This window comes from Oncorhynchus masou, chromosome 6 (genome assembly GCF_036934945.1).
Source record: "Oncorhynchus masou masou isolate Uvic2021 chromosome 6, UVic_Omas_1.1, whole genome shotgun sequence".
Lineage (NCBI taxonomy): Eukaryota > Metazoa > Chordata > Actinopteri > Salmoniformes > Salmonidae > Oncorhynchus > Oncorhynchus masou.
The window spans coordinates 37,218,818-37,245,842 of NC_088217.1; the positions used below are offsets into that span (position 1 = coordinate 37,218,818).

At 46.4% G+C, this 27,025-nt stretch overlaps 1 pseudogene; it reads right to left on the bottom strand.

The window, feature by feature from the left end:
- Positions 1 to 1,552: 1,552 nt before the first annotated feature.
- On the bottom strand, positions 1,553 to 22,341 carry LOC135541597 (uncharacterized; annotated as a pseudogene).
- Between the last annotated feature and the right edge of the window lie 4,684 nt (positions 22,342 to 27,025).

Here is a 27,025-nt window from a genome sequence, read left to right on the forward strand (position 1 = left end):
AAAATAGCGATATTTTGCAGATTATTTCATTTTCAAAAAACTGAAAGTGAGAGGTTGTAATCTGAATAAAGGGAATGAGGGCATTTTTACTAATCTGCCTGTCACGACTTCCGCCGAAGTTGGTTCCTCTCCTTGTTCGGGTGGTGTTCGGCGTTCGGCGTCGCCGGTCTTCTAGCCATTATTGATCCATTTTTCATTTTCTATTTGATTTGTCTTGTCTTCCCACACACCTGGTTTCAATTCCATCATTGCATGTTGTGTATGTAACCCTCTGTTCCCCCCCATGTTCTTGTCTGAAAATGTTTATTGTAAGTGCTTGTGCACATTATTTCTGGTGTGCGACGGGTTTGTTACTCTTTGCATTGATTGTTCTGTTGATGGTGATTTTTATTATTAATAACCTGTTAAGACTCGGGACAATACTGCCCCCTTTGGAAGAATTGCGTGCCCATAGTAAACAGGAGAAAAATCTGTCCAAAATTGCTAATATATGCATATAATAATAATTATTGAATAGAAAACACTCTAAAGCTTCTAAAAACAGTTTGAATTATGTCTGTATGTAAAGCAGAACTCACAGGGCAGCCAATCTCCCAAACTATTTCTCTCATCAGGAAAGTTGGGCCAAATTTGACGTCATCGCCCCACCCTTCCCAACCAGCTATGGATCTGGGATCAGTTTCTGTGTCTTCCGCGAGATGTCTTCTTCCAATAGAGCGTGTCATTGTGCAATTCCCGCAAGCTTTGACCTTTTGGCAGGCAAAATACTAGGTGTCGTGAGAAAATAGATGCACGTTCTGGCGCGAATGGTACACAGTCATTCCTTTGTTACAGATTGTCTGAGAGGAGTTGCTTTTGTCCGGTTGAATCGCCAATTGTTTTGTACGTTAATAACATCCTAAAGCTTGATTCTGCACTTAGTTTGACCAGTTTAGTCGACATATAATATGTAATTTTGAAGTTTTGATGCGCAACTGTGCGGGACCAGAAGTCATTTTGGGTGCATTTCAGCTGAAGCTGTTAGCATATGCTAATACAAAGACACACAACTTGAAACCAAACGATGTATTGGGTAAGTATGACTCCTTCCACTACATTCTGATCGAAGACCATCAAAGGTAAGGGAATATTTATGTTGTAATTTTGTATTTCTGTTGACTCCAACATAGCGGAGAAATATTGCTTACGTCTGGGCGCCGCCTCAGATTATTGCCTAGTGAATGAATTCTGTAACATTAAAAATAAATGTAACACAGCGGTTGCATTAAGAAGCAGTGTATCTTTCTAAACTGTGCCGTTGTAACACAGTTTTTGCTCTCCTGCGCCTGACTTCTCTGCCGCCAGTACGCACCACTTACAGAATTCCAGACCCATACTTATGGAGTCAGCAGTAGCAGGTACCCCTGGTATAGGGGTGGAGGAGCACGTCCGGGAGCACGCAGCAATGCTCCAACATCTTGGCACCGCCATGGACCGCGTTGTCCAGACAATGGACTGCTGGGAAAGACAGGGAGTTCTCCCAGCGCCTCCACCAGCACAACCGGGGTCTCCACTACGCGCCCCTGCTTCTCCTGGTCCCAGTGAGATTCGTCTCTCCTTCCCCAGGAATACGATTGGATGGCTGCGAACTGCCAGGGGTTCCTGTTGCAGCTAGGCAACCGTCCCCCCGGCTCCTTCGGGCCACGAGAGCATGTCCGCCCTCGTCTTGTGCCTCACCGGGAAAGCCCTGGAGTGGGCCAAAGCCGTGTGGAGAGAGGGAGATGTGGCGTTGGACCAGTTTGCGGAGTTCACCCGCCATTTCCGGGTAGTCTTCTTCCACCCGCCTGAGGGTAGAGCGGCGGGTGAACACCTCTTCCATCTGAGGCAGGTGGCGAGGAGCACCCAGGAGTTCGCCCTGGAGTTTCAGACCCTGGCTGCCGGCGCGGGATAGAACGACAGGACCCTGATTGACCATTATCGCTGAAATCGGGCGCGAGGACGTCCGTAGGGAGTTGGCCTGCAGAGATACCACCCTCACATTCGACCAGTTGGTGGACCTGTCCAAGCCTTTGTAGACGAGATATTCAGGGACCTGCACGGGTAGGGTGTAGTGGAGTATATCGATGACATTCTGATACACTCCGCTACACACGCCGAGCATGTGTCCCTGGTGCGCAGGGTGCTTGGACGACTGTTGGAGCATGACCTGTACGTCAAGGCTGAGAAATGCCTGTTCTTCCAGCAGTTTGTCTCCTTCCTAGGGTACCGCATTTCCACCTCAGGGTTGGAGATGAAGAGTGACCGCATTTCAGATGCGCGTAATTGGCCTACTCCCACCATGGTAAAGGAGGTGCAGTGGTTCTTAGGGTTTGCCAACTACTACCGGAGGTTTATCCTGGGTTTTAGTCAGGTAGCGGCTCCCATTACCTCACTGCTGAAGGGGGGCCCGGTACGTTTGCAATGGTCGGCTGATGAGGACAGGGCTTTTGGTCACCTGAGGGCTCTGTTTACCTCGGCTCCCGTGCTTGCCCATACGGATCCCACTTTGGCGATCATAGTGGTGTTGGATGCGTCCAAGGCTGGGATAGGAGCTGTGTCCCGGCTGTGGATCCCACTCCCATACTCCCCGCCACCTGCCTGGTGATGCCGGTAGTGTGGGAGCTGGATGCGGACATTGAGCAGGCGTTACATGCAGAGCCCGCTCCCTCCAGTGTCCAGCTGGGAATCTGTACGTTCCATCTGCTGTACGCGACCGGCTGATCTATTGGGCCCACACATCACCCTCCTGGGATCGGTCGGATGGTGCGCTCCCTTAGTGGGAAGTACTGGTGGTCCACTTTGGCTAAGGATGTGAGGGTTTATGTTTCCTCCTGCTCGGTGTGCGCCCAGTGCAAGGCTCCTAAGCCCCTGCCCAGAGGAAGCTACACCCCTTACCCGTTCCACGACGGCCTTTGGTCGCACCTGTTGGTGGATTTTCTTACCGATCCCCCCTCACAGGGTAACACCACGATTCCTACAGATTGTGGAGGCCTTGTTCAAGCACATCTTCCGGCACTACAGGGTGCCTGAGGATTTAGTGTCTGATCAAGGTCCCCAGTTCACGTCTAGGTTCTGAAAGGTGTTCATGGAACGTCTGGGGGTCTCGATCAGCCTTACTTCAGGGTATCACCCCTAGAGTAATGGGCAGGTGGAGAGAGTAAACCAGGGTGTGGGCACGTTTCTGTGATCTTATTGCCAGGACCGGCCGGGGAGTGGGCAGCTTTCGTGCCCTGGGCCGAGATGTCACAGAACTCGCTTCGCCACTCCTCCTCTAACTTCTCTCTTGTACCCATTGTATTGATTGTTCTGTTTACGGTGATTATTATTATTAAACTGCACCGTTGTAAAACAGTTTTTGTTCTCCTGCGCCTGATTTTTCTGCTGCCAGTACGCACACCTTACACTGCCAGAGTACCAGTTCATATTTAACTTCTTGACGCTACCTATCCCGTTAGCGGGATAATTGTCATCGACAACCACTGAATTATAGAGCGCCACATTCAAATAATATTACTAAAAATATTTATATTCATGGAATCACAAGTGCAATATAGCAAAACACAGCTTAGCATTTTGTTAATCCACCTGTCGTGTTAGATTTTTAAAATATGCTTTACAGCGATCGCTCGACAAAACATTATGAACACCTAGAATCAAAGTAGCTTGGTCACGAAAATCAGAAAAGCAATCAAATTAATCGTTTACCTTTGATAATCTTCGGATGTTTTCACTCGCGAGACTCCCAGTTACACAATAAATGTTCCTTTTGTTCCATAAAGATTATTTTTATATCCAAAATACCTCCGTTTGTTTGGCGAGTTATGTTCAGAAATCCACAGGAAAGAGCGGTCACGACAACACAGATGAAAATTCCAAATAGTATTCGTAATATCCACAGAAACATGTCAAACTTTTTCTATAATCAATCCTCAGGTTGTTTTTAAAATATATAATTGATAATATATCAACCGCAACTGTCTTTTTCAGTAGGAGAGGGAAAGGCAATGGCTGCCCAAGCTCTGTTGTGCATCCAAAACGCTGCGGCACCCAGCCATACAATGACACAATGTTATCTTTCTCGCTCATTTTTCAAAGTAAAAGCCTGAAACTATGTCTAAGGACTGTTGACACCTTGAAGAATCGATAGGAAAAGGAATCTGGTTGATATCCCTATAAATGGAGCAAGGGCAGGCTATGGAACAAATAGAAGCCACATCCTGATTTGATTTTCCTCAGGGTTTCAGTTCTGAATTTCCTCCTGCAGTATCAGTTTTGTTATACTCACAGACAACATTTTGAGAGTTTTGGAAACTTTAGAGTGTTTTTTTATCCTAATCTGTCAATTATATGCATATTCTAGCATATGGGGCTGAGAAATAGGCTGTTTACATTGGGAACGTTATTTTTCCAAACATAAAAATAGTGCCCCCTAGCTGAAAGAGGTTAAGTATAACTTTGTATGACTGAAGCCTTTAGTGAGAGGTCTAATGCTTTTGCCAAGTTTCAGGTAAGACCCAAATGCAGACTGTGTTGAAGTAACAATGTTTATTACAGCAACAGGGGAAGGCCAACAACAGGTCAAGGCAGGCAGAGGTCGATAAACCAGAGTAGTGGGGCAAAGGTACAGGATGGCAGGCAGGCTCAAGGTCAGGTCAGACAGAGGTCGGTAATCCAGAGTAGGAGCAAAGGTACAGGACGGCAGGCAGGCTCAGGGTCACGGTCAGGCAGAGCGGTCAAGCAGGCGGGATCAGTGTCAGGACAGGCAATGGTCAAAACTAGGAGGGAGAGAAAATTAGAGACAAGCAGGAGCTGAGACAAAACGCCGGTTGACTTGACAAACAAGACGAACTGGCACAGACAAACAGAGAACACATGTATAAGGACAGGTGAAACAGATCAGGGCGTGACAGCTTTAATATTTAATATTTTCTGCCCTTTGAAATCATAGTCATTATATAAATAGCGCCTTTTAATTTTCTCTGGCTTGCCATTCCAAATAAAATTGAATATTTTTTGCTCATATAATTTAAAAATCAGGTCGCTAGGTATAGGCAAGGCTATAAGCAAATAGACAATCTAGTATATGACTAAAGAGTTAATCAGGGTGTTTTTTCCACAAATAGACCGGTATTTTCCTTTCCATGGTAGCACAATCTTATCTATTTTATCTAACGTTCTATTAAAATATATTGAAGTGAGATCATTTCTATCTTTCGGGATATGAATACAGAGTATGTCCACATCACCATCAGATCATTTCATTGGTAAACTATACGGTGATGTAAAGAAATTGTTTTGTGATCCAATAGGTTTTAATGCAGAGTGCTTAGAAAAAGTATCTAGATCCTCTATGAGGCTGTGGAGGGATCCAAAGTGTGGATTTAAAGAAAACGTGAATCATCAGAGTACAATGACACCTTAAGCCCTGGATTTCTAGCCCATTGATATTATTGTTGGATCTGATTTTAATAGCTAACATTTCAATGGCCATAACAAATCCAGATATGCCGACAGTGGACAACCCTGTATTTGTTGTTGTTGCCGTGAGTGTGTTGGTGTGATTAAATCAAATCAAATCAAATGTATTCATATAGCCCTTCGTACATCAGCTGATATCTCAAAGTGCTGTACAGAAACCCAGCCTAAAACCCCAAACAGCAAGCAATGCAGGTGTTGAAGCATGTTGGCTAGGAAAACTCCCTAGAAAGGCCAAAACCTAGGAACCTCGAGAGGAACCAGGCTATGAGGGGTGTCCAGTCCTCTTCTGGCTGTGCTGGGTGGAGATTATAACAGAACATGGCCAAGATGTTCAAATGTTCATAAATGACCAGCATGGTCAAATAATAGGTCTGGGACAGGTAGCACGTCCGGTGAACATGTCAGGATTCCACAGCCGCAAGGCAGAACAGTCGAAACTGGAGCAGCAGCACGACCAGGTGGACTGGGGACAGCAAGGAGTCATCATGCCAGGTAGTCCTGAGGCATGGTCCTGGGCTCAGGTCCTCCAAGAGAGAGAAAGAAAGAGAGAAAGAGAGAATTAGAGAGAGCATACTTAAATTCACACAGGACACCGGATAGGACAGGCGAAGTACTCCAGATATTACAAACTGACCCTAGCCCCCCGACACATAAACTACTGCAGCATAAATGTTTATTTTTTATTATTTTTATTTCACCTTTATTTAACCAGGTAGACTGGTTTTGAACAAGTTGTCATTTACAACTGCGACCTGGCCAAGATAAAGCATAGCAGTGTGAACAGACAACAACACAGAGTACACATGTAGTAAACAATAAACAAGTCAATAACACAGTAGAAAAAAAAGAACAAAAATTCTATATACATTGTGTGCAAAAGGCATGGTGAGGTAGGCGAATAATTACAATTTAGCAGAATAACACTGGAGTGATAAAATATCAGATGGTCATGTGCAGGGAGAGATACTGGTGTGCAAAAGAGCAGAAAAGTAAATAAATAAAAACGGTATGGGGATGAGGTAGATAAATTGGGTGGGCTATATACCGATAGACTATCTACAGCTGCAGCGATCGGTTAGCTGCTCAGATAGCAGATGTTTAAAGTTGGTGAGGGAGATAAAAGTCTCCAACTTCAGTGATTTTTGCAATTCGTTCCACAGGCAGCAGAGAACTGGAAGGAAAGGCGGCCAAATGAGGTGTTGGCTTTAGGGATGATCAGTGAGATACACCTGCTGGAGCGTGTGCTACGGGTGGGTGTTGCCATCGTGACCAGTGATCTGACATAAGGCGGAGCTTTACCTAGCATGGACTTGTAGATGACCTGGAGCCAGTGGGTCTGGCGACGAATATGTAGCGAGGGCCAGCCGACTAGAGCATACAGGTCGCAGTGGTGGGTGGTATAAGGTGCTTGAGTAACAAAATGGATGGCACAGTGATAAACTGCATCCAGTTTTCTGAGTAGTGTATTGGAAGCTATTTTGAAGATGACATCGCCGAAGTCGAGGATCGGTAGGATAGTCAGTTTTACTAGGGTAAGTTTGGCGGCGTGAGTGAAGGAGGCTTTGTTGCGAAATAGAAAGCCGACTCTAGATTTGATTTTAGATTGGAGATGTTTGATATGAGTCTGGAAGGAGAGTTTACAGTCTAGCCAGACTCCTAGGTACTTATAGATGTCCACATATTCTAGGTCGGAACCATCCAGGGTGGTGATGCTAGTCGGGCGTGCTGGCGCAGGCAGCGAACGTTTGAAAAGCATGCATTTGGTTTTAATATCGTTTAAGAGCAGTTCCTCCAACTGCTCTTAAACGGAAGGAGTGTTGAAGGAGTGTTGTACGGCATTGAAGGAGCACGGAAGGAGTGTTGTACGGCATTGAAGCTCGTTTGGACGTTAGATAGCACAGTGTCCAAGGAAGGGCCAGAAGTATACAGAATGGTGCCGTCTGCGTAGAGGTGGATCAGGGAATCGCCCGCAGCAAGAGCAACATCATTGATATATACAGAGAAAATACTGGAGGCTGAGACAGGAGGGGTCAGGAGACACTGTGGCTGATGATACCCGGGGACAGGGCCAAACAGGAAGGATATAACCCCACCCACTTTTCTAAAGCACAGCGCCCACACCACTAGATCGATATCTTCATCCACCAACTTACCATCCTGAGACAAGGCAGAGTATAGCCCACCAAGATCGCCGCCACGGCACAACCCAAGGGGGGGCACCAACCCAGACAGGAAGATCACATCGGTGACTCAACCCACTCAAGATTACCTTCCTGCCCTGAGTTGACCTTCTCTTAACTATCTGTCCAGGGTCATCCCTATCTCTCTCATTATCTCTTATCCACTGACAGAGCTTGACGACCTATACACATGCACGCAAACACACATACACACATGCATACATATGCACACAGGCGTGCACACACTGGCACACACGTCTCAGTGACATTTTAAAGTGTCTGACTCTCAGGTCAGACCAATGCCACTAATTAGATAAAACACAACGAGACATACAAGTGGTACTGTACTGTAGGACCAAACAGCAGACTGATCCCCTCTCCTATAGTATCTCTCTCTCTCTCTCTCTCTCTCTCTCTCTCTCTCTCTCTCTCTCTCTCTCTCTCTCTCTCTCTCTATCTCTCTAATACAATTAAGTTCAGAAATGTTTTATTGGCATCTCTGCCTCTCTCGCTTTCTCTTGTTCTCACTCTTTATTTTACACACACATACAAGCATGCACACAGCAGCAGCAGCAGCATACAGTGCCAAAACACTAATTCTCCTCCCAGACTGTTTGCCCTGTGTCTGCCTTATGGACATTTACACGTCGGCACGGCCAGACGCCAACACACACACACACAGACTGGCCCACAGTGCACACATCTGATTCTCTTTATCATCGCCGCCTCTCCCTCACACTGATCCAAAACACACATACACAGGGACACACTCACACCCACGCTAAGAGAGAAATATCTCTCTGATCCAAAAAAACACCAGAACAAACAGAAAACAATTCCAGGCATTCCTGCTGCTCTTGGCCTCCTAACCGGAGACCCCTGCTCCACACACACACACACACACACACACACACACACACACACACACACACACACACACACACACACACACACACACACACACACACACACACACACACACACACACACACACACACACACACACACAGGCCGGTAAAGTTTGAGGATGCAAGAACTGAATCCAACATGCGATAGAGTGGGAGAGGGAGAGAGAGTGAGAGAAAGCAGGAGGGGAGAAAGAGAAGAACAAGGGGATGAAGAGAAGGATAGAATGGCAGCAGTCCATTTGCAGCAGGCAGAAAGAGAAAATGAAAAGCACTTTCCATCTGTCAGAATATGATCCAATATTGGCTAAACAAAGAAACTGTAATAGGAAAAAGAGACGGAGGGGGCGGAAAACGAGAGAGAGATCAGTAGGAAAAAACAAACCAGCTAACGAGGGCTGGTGTCCAAAACCCTGGGAAAAAGAACGATAGAGCATCTTTAAACATTGTGATTTGACTTTGAACAAAGTGACTTTTGAAGTGAAAGAAGCTGTTTCCCCCTTTTCTCTTTTACATTTTTTTTTTCTCCCTCCATATTTTAATGCTCCCTGCTCTATCATGTAAATCCCCATTCAAATTAGGGCGGTATTAGAGCCCTCAGCGCTAATGTCAGAGAGGCAGAATGAGATGGGGGACTTAAGCACCTAACGAACAATGAAATTCCAAAGCCTTGGGACAGGACAATTAAGAAGCAAGCTTAGCCAATGATGAAAATGTATTGCTATCTAATACATATTTCTATTTTCTGAACACTAACCAATTTGAATGTGATTAAGGGGGGTTGGGGGGTAGGCTCTCAGAGAGCTAGAGACGGCTGGCTCTCAGAGGTCGCTGGTAAAAGGCGCTTTTGATGTTAAATTAAAAATATGGAGGAAAAATTCCCTTTTATTGTTTTTTGGGGGGCTGCGTATTGTTTTCTGTGGTTACCCTTAAATGGCTTAGTTAACCCTGCAATGCCTGGCTGGGAGAGAGAGAGAGAGAGAGAGAGAGAGAGAGAGAGAGAGAGAGAGAGGAGAGAGAGAGAGAGAGAGAGAGAGAGATGGAAATGGAAATTAGAGTGGCCAGGGGGAGAGAGAGACAGAGAGAGAGAGAGAGAGAGAGAGAGAGAGAGAGGGGAGAGAGAGAGAGAGGAAATTAGAGTGGCCGGGGGAGAGAGAGAGAGAGACAGAGAGAGAGAGCGAGAGAGAGAGAGAGAGAGAGAGAGAGAGAGAGAGAGAGAGAGAGAGAGAGAGAGGTGGAAATTAGAGTGGCCTGGGGGAGAGAGAGACAGAGAGAGAGAGAGACGAGAGAGAGAAAGAAAGAAGGGGGAGAGATGGATGAGCTGTATTTTCAGTGGGATAATAGACCATGTAAATGCCTCAGCGTTCATTCCTTTTATCTGAATGAAAGCATCCATCCATCCATTGTGTCCTTCTCTTCCACTTCACATCTCTTTCTCTCTAACCTGCTTTTCCTGGTTGTGACAGTGGCTCAGGATAGAGACTATAGGAGGACAGTAGGGAAGTCACTAGGAAACAGTGAAGGACAGAGACTGGGGATATCTGAATAGACCGTTAGAGCCACGATGGATGTCATGAATTCCCTCTCCAGGTTTAAATGGAAGGATTACAATTTGTGTCTCAATCCAACAGTTCTGAAGAAGTAGAGTAGGCTTGATGATTCTACTGAAACTACTGTATCAAACAATCCAATTTTTACTTCTTTATCGATTGTGACAATGTATGGATGGGACTAGGGGTTGTTTGTGGACACGGTCACATCTATTTCTCTCTCTACGAGGTGTGTGTGTGTTCAGTGTGTTTTCACTGGAGGAAAACAAGTGAGGATCAGGGTATGGAATGCAGAAATTCTGAGAAGTGGGAACAACACTTCCTTTGTTATTTACCCATAGAGAGAAAATGGGGACCAGGATTCGGGTCAGAGAGAAGAGGAGCGTGACGTGCATACATCTCCCCTTGCAATACGCGCTGCGGCCAGATTAATTCTCTGTAATAGATGCGTTCTCAGGCCCTAGTTTGGAGGGGATAAAGGACATTTTCATTAACTTTCTTTATATTTAATGTTCAATTAGTCGCGGGTATAACCAGACCATAATCTGATGGAAATATGGGCAGGAATTAATGCCCTCGCAGGGAGACAGACAAGGGGATTGGTATGCACCAAACGCATGGACACACTCACTGGGGGTGTGTGTGTGTATGTGTAAGTGTGTACGTATGTGCGTGTGCACCCCAACTCACAGACAAACGTGGGCATGCAGATTTGAGGCATAAAGGTATTATATGTGTATACAGATTACCAGAGATATATTTACATAGATACATAAATATATCTCTGTTAATCTGTATAACCATATTTATGAGATTTAATACCTTTATGCTGCAAATCTGCTTGCCCATGTTTGTCTATGAGTTGGGGCACACACACACACACACACACACACACACACACACACACACACACACACACACACACACACACACACACACACACACACACACACACACACACACACACACACACACACACACACACACACACACACACACACACACACACACACACACACAGCAGCAGAAATGTTTTTTTATTTACCACATCTATCCATCCTCTCTTTATCCTGCTGTGAGCCGCCTCTGTTCTCCCTATGAACATCGCTCCATTTTAAACATCATATTTACATAGATACATAAATATATTATATTTAAAGTGGAGCGATGCTCGTAGGCAGCAAGGAACGAACAGAGCTGACTCACGACAGGATAAAGAGAGGTAGATAGATGTGGTAAATAGAAAAATCAATCTGGTTATTATGTGGGCGAGAGAAGCTTTCATCCTACTTATAAACAGTGTTTACTGTAAGTGAGTGTGTGTGTGAGAGGTGAGTGTGAGTGTGTATGTGTGACTGATGCAGCGTGTTGTGTTGCATGTCACGCTGAATGATGGGATTACTTGTTTTCCCCTCAGCAGTACACAAATCACTCTTTTATTCTCCATCATTGAATCTTTCCAGGGTTAAGTGTCTGAGCTCTGTGTGCGTGGAAATGTACTGTAGTCTATTATCAGATATGATTTAGGGCAGGGGGAAGCAGGGATCTGTGTTTCAGGGTGTGTTTATTTGAAGCAGAAACCATTACAACGACTCTCTCAGTAATTTATACAGGAGACAGAGAACAGACACACATTATTATAGCTGGACCGACAACCACTGTGTGTGTGTGTGTGTGTGTGTGTGTGTGTGTGTGTGTGTGTGTGTGTGTGTGTGTGTGTGTGTGTGTGTGTGTGTGTGTGTGTGTGTGTGTGTGTGTGCTTGTGCTTGTGCTTGTGCTTGTGCTTATGCGTGTTTGTGCTGGGTTTTTTATGATCCAATTGCTGTGTTGGAGGCATTGGGTCACTTTGTTTAGTTGTTTTCTTTAATAATTACTCCAGTGAGCTAAATCACAGACACACAGATTGTTTCTTGGTAGTCTTAGACAAATCTACTTTGAAATAAAAGTACATCTCCAACATATGTTTATGGGCTTAAAAAGAAAAAGACACCTGTACTGTGTCAGATATAGAGATGAAATGTATTTTTGAGTTCGCATCCCAATATTACACTTTATATACATTACAGAAGACTGAAACTTAACAAAACTGTTTGACATAGAAACACCATGTTTTTGGCTCTTATATTTTTGCTTTTTTTTAAATCATGAAATTATGACAAATATTAACAACATTCCACCTATGAGGCCACTAAAGGGTGATTTGGTATTTTGACTGCAGTAAAGGTGAAGAAAGAGCAAGGTTGGGTTGTTGATGATGGGTTATTGAGATCAGGCCCTCATTTCCAGGAGTTTTCGTACCAGTAGAACCTTCTTACCATGTACAGTGCCATCAGAGAGTATTCATGCCCCTTGACTTATTCCACATTTGTTGTGTTCCAGCCTGAATTCAAAATGAATTAAATAGATTTTTAGTCCCACCCATTTACACAAAACGCCCCATAAGGACAAAGTGAAAACTTGTTTTTAGACGTTATTGAAAATTTATTGAAAATGAAATACAGAAATATCTCATTCATATAAATATTCACACACCTGTGTCAATATATGTTAGAATCACATCTGCGATTACAGATGTGAGTCTTTCTGGTTAAGTCTCTAAGAGCTTTGCACATCTGGATTGTACAATAATTCTTCAAGCTCTGTCAAGTCTTGCCATGGAACTTCAAGCCGATTTAAGTCAAAACTGTAACTAAGCCACTCAGGAACATTCAATGTTGTCTTGGTAAGCAACTCCGGTGTATATTTGGCCTTGTGTTTTATGTTATTGTCCTGCTGAAGGGTGAATTTGTCTCCCAGTGTCTGTTGGAAATCAGACTGAACCAGGTTTCCTTAAGGATTTTGCCTGTGCTTAGCTCTTTTCCGTTTCTTTTTATCCTAAAAATCATCCTTGCTGAAGACAAGCATACCCATAACATTATGCAGCCACCACCATGCTTGAAAATATGAAGAGTGGTACTCAGTGATTTGTTGTGGTAGATTTGACCCAAACATAACGCTTTGTATTCAGGATATAAAGTTAATTTCCTTGCCAAATTGTTTGCAGTTTTACTTTTTGCAAGCAAGATGCATGTTTTGGAATATTTTTATTTGGTACAAGCTTCATTCTTTTCACTTTGTCATTTAGGTGAGTATTGTGGAGTAACTACAATGATATTGATCCATCCTCAGTTTTCTCCTATCACAGCCATTAAACTCTGTAACTGTTTTAAATTCACCATTGGCCTCATGGCGACATCCCTGAGAGATTTCCTTCCTCTCTGGCAACTGAGTTATGAAGGACGCCTGTATCTTTGTTGTGTCTAGGTGTATTAATACACCATCCAAAGTGTAATTAATAACTTCACCATGCTCAAAGTGATATTCAATGTCTGTTTTTAATTTTTACCCATCTACCAATAGGTGTCCTTCTTTGCGAGGTATTCACTGCTCACAATTCACTGCTTGACTGAGTGACCATACCGATAATTGTATGTGTGGGGTAAAGAGATGAGGTATTCACTGCTCACAATTCACTGCTTGACTGAGTGACCTTACAGATAATTGTATGTGTTGGGTAAAGAGATGAATTCACAATTCACCGCTTGACTGAGTGACCTTATGTGTGGGGTAAAGAGATGAGGTATTCACTGCTCACAATTCACTGCTTGACTGAGTGACCTTACAGATAATTGTATGTGTGGGGTAAAGAGATGAGGTATTCACTGCTCACAATTCACTGCTTGACTGAGTGACCTTACAGATAATTGTATGTGTGGGGTAAAGAGATGAGGTAGTCACTGCTTGACTGAGTGACCTTACAGATAATTGTATGTGTGGGGTAAAGAGATGAGGTAGTCACTGCTTGACTGAGTGACCTTACAGATAATTGTATGTGTGGGGTAAAGAGATGATAGTGACACAGATAATTGTATGTGTGGGGTAAAGAGATGAGGTAGTCTTGACTGAGTGACCTTACAGATAATTGATGTGTGGGGTAAAGAGATGACTGCTTGACTGAGTGACCTTACAGATAATTGATAATTGTGTGGGGTAAAGAGATGAGGTAGTCACTGCTTGACTGAGTGACCTTACAGATAATTGTATGTGTGGGGTAAAGAGATGAGGTAGTCACTGCTTGACTGAGTGACCTTACAGATAATTGTATGTGTGGGGTAAAGAGATGAGGTAGTCACTGCTTGACTGAGTGACCTTACAGATAATTGTATGTGTGGGGTAAAGAGATGAGGTAGTCACTGCTTGACTGAGTGACCTTACAGATAATTGTATGTGTGGGGTAAAGAGATGAGGTAGTCATCAGAAAAACACGGTAAACACTATTATTGTTCATGCAACATATTATGGGACTTGTTAAGCACATTTTTACTCCTGAACTTATGAGGTTGCCATAACAAAGGGGTTGAATACTTATCGACTCAAGACATTTCAGCTTTTTGTAAAATCTCAAAAAACATCATTCCACTTTGACATTATGGGGTATTGTCTGTAGGCCAGTGATGTGTGAATACTTTCTGAAGGCACTGTATCTTTAGTAGCCAAGGTGTTTCCCAGAGCTTTCGTTAGTAACGTGGCTCTTAAAAACCTTTGTTCATCTGTGAGTGATCCAGACCACTCGTAGAGCAGCCAAAGTGCACATTGGGTCGGTGGCATTTAAGATTAGAGAAGACGTTTTTCATGGGCCTTATTTCTATTAAAGCATATTGGATGATTGTTATTAATATTCCATTCACCCAGCTCACCCAGTAACATCGATAGGTTTAGGCTACTACATGATACTCTTTGCCCTGTACCCATCATGAGGTTGCTGCAACCTAGCCTACAAATGAAAGATAATGTAAAAAAAGGGGTTGTCACATACACCAGATAGGTGCAGGAAAATGTGTTGTTTTACAAAGTCAGCCATATGTAGGTGCACAGCAGTGGATGCTCCTCAGAGGAGAAGGGAAGTACCATGCTCCTCAGTGAATTTAATACAAATAGTGAAACATTATACTATACTTTATATTCTATACTAAATATATTCACATGTCACCAAATAACTGATTAAAACACACTGTTTTGTAATGAAGGTCTGGTGTAGCCAGAGGACAGTTATTGTCCATCCTCCTCTGAGTACATTGACTTTAGTACAATACCAAGGAGACTCTTGGTTCTCACCCCCTTCCATAGACTTACACAGTAATTATGACTAATTCTGGAAGATGTCCTCCAACCTATCAGAGCTCTTGCAGTATGAACTGACATGTTGTCCACCCAATAAAAGTATCAGAATTAATCTAATACTGAAAGCATAAGCTACAGCTAGCTAGCACTGCAGTGCATAAAATGTGGTGAGTAGATGACTCAAAAAGAGAGAAAGGCAATAGATGAACAAATTAATTTCTTAAAACATTTATGAGAAGCAGCAGAGAGAGAGAGAGAGAGAGAGAGAGAGAGATATCCTCCCGCTAACTGGGTCACTTTTGCAAATGTTTTGTTGTCTGAGTGAGGGGAATGCTGTAAATCGAAAGGAATCCATAGATTCTGAAAGATGAGACTTTAAGGATTATAATGAAAAGTGCTTTGATGTCATACTAGCAAGCCAAACACCCATTACTCCACTTCACATTTCCATATGATAAAACTCATGTACTACAGTGTCAAGGTTTATGATCACTGTGTTTGATGTACAGTTAGAAGATGACATGGCGTTATACCCTGGGTTGTCCTGAACAGAATGAGCCTACAGTTGAAGTCGGAAGTTTACATACACCTTAGCCAAATATATTTAAACTCAGTTTTTCACAATTCCTGACATTTAATCCCAGTAAAAATTCCCTGTTTTAGGTCTGTTAAAATAATCACTGCCCACTGCACCGAAGATAGGAAACACTGTCACCACTGATAAATCCACCATAATTGAGAATTTCAATAAGCATTTTTCTACGGCTGGCCATGCTTTCCACCTGGCTACTCCTACCCCGAGCAACAGCACTGCACCCCCCACAGCAACTCGCCCAAGCCTTCCCCATTTCTCCTTCTCACAAATCCGTTCAGCTGATGTTCGGAAAGAGCTGCAAAATCTGGACCCCTACAAATCAGCCGGGCTAGACAATCTGGACCCTTTCTTTCTAAAATTATCTGCCGAAATTGTTGCCACCCCTATTACTAGCCTGTTCAACCTCTCTTTCGTGTCGTCTGAGATTCCCAAAGATTGGAAAGCAGCTGCGGTCATCCCCTCTTCAAAGGGGGACACTCTTGACCCAAACTGCTACAGACCTATATCTATCCTACCATGCCTTTCTAAGGTCTTCGAAAGCCAAGTCAACAAACAGATTACCGTCCATTTCGAATCTCACCATACCTTCTCTGCTATGCAATCTGGTTTCAGAGCTGGTCATGGGTGCACCTCAGCCACGCTCAAGGTCCTAAACGATATCTTAACCGTCATCGATAAGAAACATTACTGTGCAGCCGTATTCATTGATCTGGCCAAGGCTTTCGACTCTCTCAATCACCACATCCTCATCGGCAGACTCGACAGCCTTGGTTTCTCAAATGATTGCCTCGCCTGGTTCAACAACTACTTATCTGATAGAGTTCAGTGTGTCAAATCGGAGGGTCTGCTGTCCGGACCTCTGGCAGTCTCTATGGGGGTGCCACAAGGTTCAATTCTTGGACCGACTCTCTTCCCTGTATACGTCAATGATGTCGCTCTTACTGCTGGTGAGTCTCTGATCCACCTCTACGCAGACGACACCATTCTGTATACTTCTAGCCCTTCTTTGGACACTGTGTTAACAACCCTTCAGGCAAGCCACAATGCCATACAACTCTCCTTCCGTGGCCTCCAATTGCTCTTAAATACAAGTAAACCTAAATGCATGCTCTTCAACCGATCGCTACCTGCACCTGCCCGCCTGTCCAACATCACTACTCTGGACGGCTCTGACTTAGAATACGTGGACAACGACAAATACTTAGGTGTCTGGTTAGACTGTAAACTCTCCTTCCAGACCCATATCAAACATCTCCAATCCAAAGTTAAATCTAGAATTGGCTTCCTTTTTTTGCAACAAAGCACCCTTCACTCATGCTGCCAAACATAACCTTGTAAAACTGACCATCCTACCAATCCTCGACTTCGGCGATGTCATTTACAAAATAGCCTCCAATACCCTACTCAACAAATTGGATGCAGTCTATCACAGTGCAATCCGTTTTGTCACCAAAGCCCCATATGCTACCCACCATTGCGACCTGTACGCTCTTGTTGGCTGGCCCTCGCTTCATACTACGCCAAACCCACTGGCTCCATGTCATCTACAAGACCCTGCTAGGTAAAGTCCCCCCTTATCTCAGCCTGCTGGTCACCATAGCATCTCCCACCTGTAGCACACACTCCAGCAGGTATATCTCTTTTGTCACCCCCAAAACCATTTCTTTCTTTGGCCGCCTCTCCTTCCAGTTCTCTGCTGCCAATGACTGGAACGAACTACAAAAATCTCTGAAACTGGAAACACTTATCTCCCTCACTAGCTTAAAGCACCAAATGTCAGAGCAGCTCACAGATTACTGCACCTGTACATAGCCCACCTATAATTTAGCCCAAACAACTACCTCTTTCCCTACTGTATTTAATTTATTTATTTTGCTCCTTTGCACCCCATTATTTTTATTTCTACGTTGCACATTCCTCCACTGCAAATCTACCATTCCAGTGTTTTACTTGCGATTTTGTATTTACTTTGCCACCATGGTCTTTTTTTTGCCTTTACCTCCGTTATCTCACCTCATTTGCTCACATCGTATATAGACTTGTTTATACTGTATTATTGACTGTATGTTTGTTTTACTCCATGTGTAACTCTGTGTCGTTGTATGTGTCGAACTGTTTTGCTTTATCTTGGCCAGTCCGCAATTGTAAATGAGAACTTGTTCTGAACTTGCCTACCTGGTTAAATAAAGGTAAAAAATTAAAAATAAATAAGAATGTGAAATGTCAGAATAACAGTAGAGAGAATTATTTATTTCAGATATTATTTCTTACATCCCCTTCCCAGTGGGTCAGAAGCTTACAGAAGCTTAACTTGGGTCAAATGTTTTTGGGTAGCCTTCCATAAGCTTCCCAGAATAAGTTTTGGCCCATTCCTCCTGACAGCGCTGGTATAACTGAGTCAGGTTTGTAGGCCTCCTTGCTCACACACGCTTTTTCAGTTCTGCCCAAAAACATTCTATAGGTTTTAGGTCAGGGCTTTGTGATGTCCACTCCAATACCTTGACTTTGTTGTCCTTAAGCCATTTTGCCATAACTTTGGAAGTATGCTTGGGGTCATTTTCCATATGGAAGACCCATTTGCGACCAAGCTTTAACCTGTTGCGTAGCGCAATCCCGGATCCGGGATTCTATTTATAGCCTCAAGCTCATTAGCATAACGCAACGTTAACTATTCATGAAAATCGCAAATGAAATGAAATAAATATATTTGCTCTCAAGCTTAGACTTTTGTTAACAACACTGTCATCTCAGATTTTCAAAATATGCTTTTCAACCATAGCTAAACAAGCATTTGTGTAAGAGTATTGTAATGACCTGACTAGATCATAAATGAACAATTCTCCAGACAGAGGCTTGAGTTTGCGAATTGACGGTTTATTAAACCAACTTTACACAGGCTACTGTTTGGGCCGTAGCACACGCCAAAAAGATGACAGATAACCCACAAGCCAATCGTGACCTTCTCTTGGGAAGCCCAGACGTAAGAGAGAGAGAACAAAGGCTGAACCTGGTCTTAACTTCCAATGCTCCACCCCCTGCCCAACCCCCTCCACGCCACTCCGCCATCCACCAGGATGCCCGGCATCAGAACATTCCAGGCATTCCCGTGATTGGCAGATAGCAGGTTGATTGACATGTCGGACCCCGCGAACACCGGGTACTGGTCAGTACAACACAACCACCTCCTAGCCTAACACATAACACACAGCTGTCTGTGCGGGTCGCTACACAGCCCCCCACCACAAAGTCCCTCATCCCCGAGGGAACAAACAAAGTCTCTGAAGCGACCCGGAGGTCTCCTTTGCCTGCGTGGCCGTGATGGTCGCAGAGTGCCCCTCTGGGAACCAGAGGATGAAGGCAGGGATATGGGGGACAAGGAAGCGGGAACGGGTAATACAGTCCGTGGCTCTGGGGAACCACGCGGTGACACAGGGGGGGGAGACAGGGGGAGTGGGCTGTCTGGAGCCTTGTCTGCGGCACCTGAGGATGGGTGCCTGGAGAATGTCATTGCCAGAGAGGGGAATTGTGGGTGTTCCTGGGGTTTGGGGAAAAGAGGCCCCTCTGTATGGGGCTAACCTGTCCCGGTGCAGTGCCACCTTTCTCCCCCTGGGAGGAAGCTGCACTCGGTACACAACCTCCCCTACCCTCTCCAGGACACTGCAGGGTCCCACCCAGTGACTGTCCAACTTGGGGCATCTGCCTTTTTTCCTTAGGGGGCTGTAGACCCAGACCAGCTCCCCAGCCACAAAGTGCCTTCCCCGGGTGTGCACGTCATAGTTCCTTTTCTGCCTCACACCTGCATTCACCAGCTGCTCTCTGGCGAAGGTGTGGGCTGTCTCCAGGCGGTCCTGGAGTCTCCGGGCATACTCCGGCCCCGGAGGAACATGAGGGCTATCCAGGGGCCGACCAAACGCCATCTCCGCAGGGGTGCGGATCTCTCCCCAGCATGAGGAGGGCAGGCGTGCAGGAGGTGGAGTCTTGGACAGCGGAGCGGCATGCCATGAGGGCCATAGGCAGGTGCTTGTCCCAGTCACGCTGGTGTTTGGAAGAGACGATGGCCAGCTGCTGTCCAAGCGTTTTGTTGAAGCGCTCCACAAGGCCATCCCTTTGAGGATGGAGAGGAGTAGTGCGGGTCTTGTGCATACCCAGCCTCTCACACATGGTGGCGAACACACGGGACTCAAAGTTTCTGCCTTGGTCGCTGTGGATGGACTCTGCAGCTCCAAACCTGCTGAACATCCCCGCTGTCAGGGCGTCGACGATGGTCTCTGCCTCCTGGTCAGGCAGAGCATAGGCCTTGGGCCATTTTGTGAAATAGTCCATGGCCGTGAGCACCCAGCGGTTTCCACTGTCTGTGGTGGGGAACAGCCCAACTACATCCACTCCCACCCTCTCCATGGGAGCCCCCACTGGGAACTGTTGGAGCTGAGCATGAGAGCGGCCTGGGGGGCCCTTTCTCGCTGTGCAGTTGTCACAGCGGCGACAAAAGTCCTCCACATCCCTCTTGTGCTGCCCCCAGTAGAAGCCCTGACGGAGACGGCGCAGTGTTTTTGTGACCCCAAAGTGTCCAGTCCCCACCCCCCCCATGAGTACTCTGGAGCACAGCCTCCCGCAATGCTTTTGGGACCACCACCTGCCACCTCTCCTCTCCCGTAGCTGACTCCTTCCATGCCCGCTGTAGCACGCCATCAGCCAGCCGCAGTCTCTCAAACTTCGACCACAACCCTTTGGTCGAGAGTGAGAGCGCTGTCACCTCTTCCCATGGTGGCCTCACCTGCGCCTCTACCCACTGTAGCACTGGCTGTAGGTCTGTGTCCCGTCCCTGCTGCTGCCGCCATTCAGCCACGTCGACAGTCTGCAGCTCGTAGCAGACAGGCCCGCTCGCCCGACACACTGTGGCACAGACACCCTCCTCTGCCCGCAGCTCTCTCTCCCGTCCCTCTCTCCGTTCACAGTGGCGGCAGCCGTCTGCAGTACAGGGCCGACGGGACATGGCGTCGACGTTGGAGTGGCGTGCCCCTGCCCTGTGCACCACCGTGAAGTCATACGGCTGAAGCTCCTCCAACCAGCGTGCCACCTACCCCTCTGGCTCTCTGAAAGACATGAGCCACTGGAGAACAGAGTGGTCAGTCCTTACAGTAAAGGGCAGACCACCCAGGTAGTACTTGAAGTGTTTGACGGAAGCCACAACAGCCGGGTGACACAGTAGCTGCGCTCATGTTTGTCAAATGTTTTGCTGAAGTACGCCACCACTCTCTCCCCCTCTGGCCCCACCTGGGCCAGCACCCCACCCATGCCCACATTGCTCGCGTCTGTGTCCAGGATAAAGGGCAAGGTGAGGTCAGGGGGGGCGAGCATGGGGGCCTCGATCAGTGCACGTTTGAGGGTGTTGAACGCCTCCTCACACTCCACTGTCCAAGTGAAAGCCTTGTCTTTCGGCAGCAGGCGGTTCAGTGGAGCAGCAACGCTTGAGAAGCCCCGTACAAACCTCCTGTAGTACGAGGCCAGGCCCAGGAAGCTCTTCAGGTGACGCTGGTCGGTGGGGGTGGGCCAGTCTCTGACAGCCCCTACCTTGTCCTCCATGGTGCTGATCCCCTCCTTCCCCACTCGGTGGCCCAAGAAGGACACCTCTCTCCTCATGAAGTGGCACTTCTCGGGGTGGAGCTTCAGACCTGCGGCAGCCACCCTCTCCAGCATACGCTGTAGCGCCCCCAGGGCTGACTGGAAGGAGCTGCCATGGGCCAGGATGTCATCGAGGTATACCAGACACTGCTGTCGGGGGATGCCATCAAGCACCCTGTCCATCAAACGCTCAAAAGTAGCTGGAGTGTTGCACAGGCCAAAGCACAGGACCTTGAACTGCCAGTGTCCTCTGTTAGTGGAGAACGCAGTTTTGGCTCTGGCCTCTGGGGAGAGGGGCACCTGCCAGTAGCCACTGCAGAGGTCTAGAGAGGAGAACCAGGAGGACCCCCTAACCAGGTCCAGCGACTCATCGATACGTGGTATGGGGTATGAGTCCTTCCTGGTTACCTCATTCAGCCGCCTGTAGTCCGCACAGAACCTCAGCTTGCCCCCCTTCTTCGGAACCATGACGACTGGCGCCGCCCAGGGGCTGTCTGAGGGCTGCCCGCTGCATCTCCAACACAGCCTTGTCTGCCGCCTCCTGGCGTGCCAGCGGGATATGGCGGGGACGCATCTTGATGGGTCGAGCATCACCTGTGTCGATCTCATGCTGCACCAGATGAGTCTGACCCACCTCTTCCTCACTCAACGCAAAGCTGTCTCTGAATTCAAACAGCAACTGCCACAACCGTTCCTGCTGCTCGTGGTCAAGACCAACACAGTTCCTCCCCCATATCTCCCTCACTGCAGACAGTGTCCTCTCCTCTCCCATCTGGGGTAGCTGGGCTGGGGGGTTGCGGCCCGGGCTCACAGAGGGCTGTGTCATGGAGGTAGCTGGGGAATGTAACACACCGCCGTAGGTGACAGGGGGACTGGGGAAAAGTCACACACAGCTGTGGGGGAGGGGGCGCAGCCATGAGTCTCTGCTGCTTGAACTGTTGGAGTAAAGGGTTTGTTGGGTTGAGTGAATGTGACATTAGGGGGGGCCATGGTGACTTCCGTCCCTCCCTGGAAGCTCAGTGTGCCCCTATTTAGGTCTAACTGGCAGCCTGTGCTCCTAAGAAAGTCCAACCCCAGGATACAAGGGTCCTGTACAGCCGCCACCCACACAGGATGACGCACAGTCCTGCCCCCTACTGTCAGAGTCATTATTCCCTTCCCTTTCATGGGTGCCAGCTCACCTGTGACTGTGCGGAGCTGCACAGTTGTAGGCTCACACTGAGTCCAACCTGGCACAATATCTGGCCTCACCAGGGTAACTGTGGACCCAGTGTCCACCAGGGCGGAGCAGGGCACCCCCTCCACAGTGACAGGGACATGACAAAAGTCCCCAACACAGGTCCGGCCCACCACAACAACAGGCTCCATCCGCTTGCCCTCGTCTGCTTCTGGGGGAAGTGGAGCCTTGCTTCCCCGTCTGTGCCGGTGGGCTCCTCCTGAAGATGATGGTGGTTGGGATAGAAAGCCAGGGGTCCGCACTACCCGGTCTATGCGGACCCCGAGCCGTTTCCCTGAGCTCTGGGGGACATGGGGCAATCTCGGCGCAGATTGCCTGGCTGGCCACAACCCCAGCAGACCCTGGGACCAGGGCTTGTGTTTCGTGCCGCCTGTAGCGACACAGCCTGAATGAGTTTTGTCATTTCGGCCACCCAAGCAGGCTTTTCCGGCTCCGGGCTGCTCTGCCCCCCAGCTCGCACAGAGGGTGTGTCTCCCTACACCCCCACCAAAGCCCCAGCTGAAGCCCCAGCCCACACCAGCTCCCTCTCCAAAGCCATCTCCAAGGCTGTCTGCAATGACTCAGGATGAGCCAGCTGGGTCTGTATGCGCAGCTCTGTAGGAGAGAGCGCCTGTATGAACTGGTCCCGTGCTAGCTCGCTCTGCACGGAGGGGGGCATGTGAGCATATGCCCGCCGAGAGAGGCTCTCAATGTCATTAGCTAGCACCCGTAGAGGCTCTCCAGGCTGCCTGCGTCTATTACTCAGTTCGGAGCGCAGTAGCCCGGGCTGTACACACTGTCCATAGCGCCTCCTCAGTGCTCCCACTAAAGCACCATATAATCATGCCTGTCCTCGGGGCTAATCAATATCAAACAGGCCAGAGCTTCATCCGTGAGGCATAAAGCCAACTGCAGTGCCCTTTCTTCATCCGACCACCCCCTAAAATGAGCTAACAGTTCAAACTGAGCATGAAAAGCTTCCCAATCCGCCTTACCGGAATACTTTGAGGTCTTAACAGATACGGACGCAGCCGGGAACTGGGCGCCGCCATGTTTGTTTACATCCTGAGCCCCAGATTCCTCGTCACGCCGCGCCGACGTCGCCACTTCGGTCCGCCCACCAGAATCCGCGCGAAATACAGTCGACGAAGCACTCATGCCCGCTTCAGCCGCCATCGCTCTAACGTCCTCCCTCAAGCGGCCTCTGCGCTCCGACGCCCTGGCGATCTCCTCAGACAGAACCCCCGACGTCCATTCACACGCACCTCCTTGGCCATAATCGTCCCCTACCTCCACCTTCACTTTCGGATTCCCTCAACGCATTTTCAATCCCCGTTCTCACCTACGGTAGCTAGCCACATAAGTCAGCTAGCTAGCTGGCTAACTTGTATCAACGTTTTTACTTCTGACACCAATGTAATGACCTGACTAGATCATAAATGAACAATTGTCCAGACAGAGGCTTGAGTTTGCGAATTGACGGTTTATTAAACCAACTTTACACAGGCTACTGTTTGGGCCGTAGCACACGCCAAAAAGATGACAGATAACCCACAAGCCAATTGTGACCTTCTCTTGGGAAGCCCAGACGTAAGAGAGAGAACAAAGGCTGAACCTGGTCTTAACTTCCAATGCTCCACCCCCCTGCCCAACCCCCTCCACGCCACTCCGCCAACCACCAGGATGCCCGGCATCAGAACATTCCAGGCATTTCCGTGATTGGCAGATAGCAGGTTGATTGACATGTCGGACCCCGCGAACACCAGGTACTGGTCAGTACAACACAACCACCTCCTAGCCTAACACATAACACACAGCTGTCTGTGTGGGTCACTACAGTATTGATTGCTAACATAGCTATAAGCCTAGAATTCAGCCAGCAACATTTTCACAAAAACAAGAAAATAATTCAAATAAAATCATTTACCTTTGAAGAACTTCAGATGTTTTCAATGAGGAGACTCTCAGTTAGATAGCAAATGTTCAGTTTTTCAAAAAAATATTATTTGTGTAGGACAAATCGCTCCGTTTTGTTCACGTTTGGCTATGAAAAAAACCTGTATACAGTTATAGCCTCAAGCTCATTAGCATAATGTAACGTTAACGATTTCTGAAAATCGCAAATAAAATGAAAATAATGCGCCTGCTCTAAAGCTTAGCCTTTTCTTAACAACACTGTCATCTCAGATTTTCAAAATATGCTTTTGAACCATAGAAATTGACTAATTTGTGTAAGAGTATGCAAAGCTAGCATAGCATTTTGAGTAGCATTTAGCACGCAACATTTTCACAAAAACCAGATAACCAAATAAATAAAATCATTTACCTTTGAAGAGCTTCGGATATTTTCAATGAGGAGACTCTCAGTTACATAGCAAATGTTCAGTTTTTCCTGAAAGCATCTTTGTGTAGGAGAAATCGCTCCGTTTTGTACATCACATTTGGCTACCGAAACGAACCGAAAATTCAGTCACCAACAACGTCAAACTTTTTCCGAATTAACTCCATAATATCGACCAAAACATGGCAAACGTTGTTTGGAATCAATCCTCAAGGTGTTTTTTCACATATCTCTTCGTTGATATATCGTTCGTGGAAGCCTGCTTTCTTCTCTGAATTCCATGAAAAAATACTTGCAGCTGAGGTTTGCGCACCAATTTCGGCGCAGGACACCGGGCGGACACCTGGTAAATGTGGTCTCTTATGGTCAATCTTCCAATGATATGCCTACAAATACGTCACAATGCTGCAGACACCTTGGGGAAACGACAGAAAGGGCAGACTCATTCCTCTCCCATTCACAGCCATATAAGGAGACAATGGAAAACGGAGCCTCAAAAATCCTGCTCATTTCCTGGATGCTGTTTCATCTTGGTTTTGCCTGTAGCTCACGTTCTAGGGCACGCACAGAAAATATCTTTGCAGTTCTGGAAACGTCAGAGTGTTTTCTTTCCAAAGCTACCAATTATATGCATAGTCGAGCATCTTTTTGTGACAAAATATTGCGCTTAAAACGGGAACGTCATTTTATCCAAAAATGATATAGCGCCTCTAGAGTTTCAAGAGGTTAACTTCCTGACTGATGTCTTGAGATGTTGCTTCAATATATCCACATCATTTTCCTACCTTATGATGCCATTTAGTTTGTGAACTGCACCAGTCCCTCCTGCAGCAAAGCACCCAAACAACATGATGCTGCCACACCTGGGCTTCACAGTTGGGATGGTGTTGTTCGGCTTGCAAGCCTCCCCATTACTCCTCCAAACATAACGGTGGTCATTATGGACAAACAGTTCTACTTTTGTTTCATCAGACCAGAGGACATTTCTCAAAAAGTACAATCTTTGTCCCCATATGCAGTTGTAAAACGTAGTCTGGCTTTTTATGGTGGTTTTGGGGCAGTGGCTTCTTCCTTGCTGAGTGGCCTTTCAGGTTATGTTGACATAGGACTCGTTTTACTGTGGATATAGATACTTTTGTACCTGTTTCCTCCAGCATCTTCGCAAGGTCCTTTGCTGTTGTTCTGGGATTGATTTGCACTTTTCGCACCAAAGTAAGTCCATCTCTAGGAGACAGCGTCTCCTTCCTGAGCGGTATGACGGCTGCATTGTCCCATGGATGTTTATACTTGCGTACTATTGTTTGTACAGATGAATATGGTACCTTCAGGCGTTTGGAAATTGCTCCCAAGGATGAACCAGACTTGTGGAGGTCTACAAGTTTTTTTCTGAGGTCTTGGCTGATTTCTTTAGATTTTCCCATGATGTTAAGCAAAGAGACACTGAGTTTGAAGGTAGGCCTTGAAATACATCCACATGTACACTCAAATGATGTCAATTAGCCTATCAGAAGCTTCTAAAGCCATGACATAATTTTCCAAGCTTTTTAATTAAAGGCTCAGTCAACTTAGTGAATGCAAACTTCTGACCCACTGGAATTGTGATACAGTGAATTATAAGTGAAATATTCTGTCTTTAAACAATTGTTGGAAAAATGACTTGTGTCATGCACAAAGTAGATGTCCTAACCAACTTGCCAAAACTATAATTTGTTAACAAGAAATTTATGGAGTTTGAAAAACAAGTTTTAATGACCCCAACCTAAGTGTATGTAAACATCCGACTTCAACTGTACGTTTGTCTATGTGAAGCACATTTGCTATGGACCACATATCTGAATGCACTCATGACTCCATCCTATATACACCAAAATTATGATCTGCTTCTCTGAATTGCTTTTTGAAAGCTTAACACTGCAAGATCGTGTTTTATAATTTAGATAGTCATGTTAGCTATTTAACA